This window comes from Solanum verrucosum, unplaced genomic scaffold (assembly GCF_900185275.1).
Source record: "Solanum verrucosum unplaced genomic scaffold, falcon-dt-bn FXZP01000082.1, whole genome shotgun sequence".
In the NCBI taxonomy this organism is placed as follows: domain Eukaryota; kingdom Viridiplantae; phylum Streptophyta; class Magnoliopsida; order Solanales; family Solanaceae; genus Solanum; species Solanum verrucosum.
This window is the reverse complement of record NW_026020257.1, coordinates 293,929-296,132: the sequence shown is the minus strand read 5'-3', so window position 1 is coordinate 296,132 and position 2,204 is coordinate 293,929.

Here is a 2,204-nt window from a genome sequence, read left to right as displayed (position 1 = left end):
GGAAGATTCTTCCACTTGCTCTTGAAATTTTGCTAGAAGAGCATCAATATCTATTTTGTCATTGCTATGATCACTTTGTGCTTCGCCAGCTATGCACCGTTCATCATCGTTGTTGGTGTGACTTGCTGAGGCCAGGAAAATATCATCTCCAATATCTATATCAAGATTTTTTATCAAGTCTCTTTTGACTTCTCCCATGTACATGGCTATATCCTTTGATTTGGATATAACTCCTTTCTTCATATGAAGTTTCCTTGTAATTTGTTTGGAAGGACTTATCTCATCTATATGAGTTTCTAACCGACCTGTATTATGGTATTTGCCAATTGTTTGATTTATTAAATCTAAAATCTCTTGACCATGAATTTTACATTCAAGGTCTTTGTGCACCAATTTGTTCCAAAACTTTATAGAAAAAGTCCTTTGTAGACATGGGAACCCTTCAGAAGTATTATTAACTTCTACTAACAATTTCATAATCCATGGGATTGAGAATTCTATAAAGAAATACATTAATGACATACCTTCAAAGAAAATATTATCTCTTTGTAAACTTATATGTTTAGGGGATATATCTATCCATTTAGAATATAATCTCTTGTATTGTTCTGGTAGAATTTTGATCGAAGGACCATATAAAGTCTACCATTTGCAAAATCAATTTGAAATTTGCCTGTCAAATACTTTAGAGCAAATTTTTATGAACCATGAATTTTTTCTATTAGCATTCTCGTATAATAAGGCTTTATTAAAGCTGTCAACATAATCCATGTAATTGTATTTTACTGCAACATTTTGGTCAGGATGGATATAATCCATTTCCTTTAAGGGCCTCATTCCCCATTCTTTAGGAGTTAAAATCTTTTTGATTATAATTTTGGAAAAGTTATAAACTTTTCTTGTATTCGCGGGATAGAAATGTTGAAATTTCCCCAATCCCGTAGCTAAGAGTATCATCTCATAGTCCATCCTGTATTTATAAACTGTCGTAGTATAATAAACTGTATCCAAATATCTCGACATTACTTGCCATGGATCATTTTTCCATTTCAAGTCACTATTTTCTAAGAGGAGTATAACTTCATTTTTTTTTGTCATTGAGATCAAATACTTCCGTGTTTTCTTCATCCATGAGGCTTGTAGAATAAGCTGGAGGAGTATTATCTGCTTTTTTGAATTTAATAAAATCCATAAATTCCTCATACATAGGATGGTCTGTATTAAGACCGCTCGAAGAAGCAATATTATTTGCTGCTATTAATTATTTGTTACCTAGTTGGGCGAGGATATGACCTCCTCTTTCTATTCCTGTTCTTCCTCCTCTTCCCCTCTTTGAAGGTGGAGGCCATGAAGGTCTCATCCTGAAAAGAAGAACAACAATCAGTCCAAATATTCTCTAGTCATAAAATCAGGCAGACTATTATCTGAACCTTTCTTATAATGGATCTCAAAATCAAATGGAGCTAATAACGTTTGCCATCTTGCAAACATCTGTTTGGAAACATCATGTTTACAATCTTTATTAAACATAAATTTAGCTGCTTGGCAATCAGTTTTTATTAAAAACTTTTGGCTATAAAGATTGCCCTGAAATTTTAGAACACTTTTTACTATACCCAAAATTTCTTTTGCTATAGTAGCATAATTCTTCTGGCTTGCGTTCCATTTTCCTGAATAGAACTGGATAATATAATGTTGTTTATTATCCGGACAATATTGTGTGAGGACACCTCCATATCCTATATCTGAGGCATCTGTCTCAACCATTTTCTCCCAATTCGGGTTGGCTAAGGAAAGACAAGGAAGGTTTTTAACCTTTGCCTTAATCCTCTTAACTGCTTCAGTATGATCATTTGACCAAGGTTTCAGATTGTTCTTCAACCTGTCATATAAAATAGCCGTATCTTTGGCCAGATCCTTTATAAAAGGAGCAACATAATTCAGACTATCGAGAAATCTCTGCAACTGAGTCTTATTAGTTATGATATCAGGAAATTTAGATGCAAATTAAATGCTTCTATTAATTGGGTTGATATTGCCTCTTTCAATATTTTGACCTAAACACCTGATATTTGTTTGAAATAAAGCCATCTTAGGCTGAGATATAACCAAGCCATTTTGGATAATAATCTTTTTAAACAATTCAAGATGCTTGAAATGAGTTTCCACATTATTAGAAAATACTAGAATATCATCTATATAGA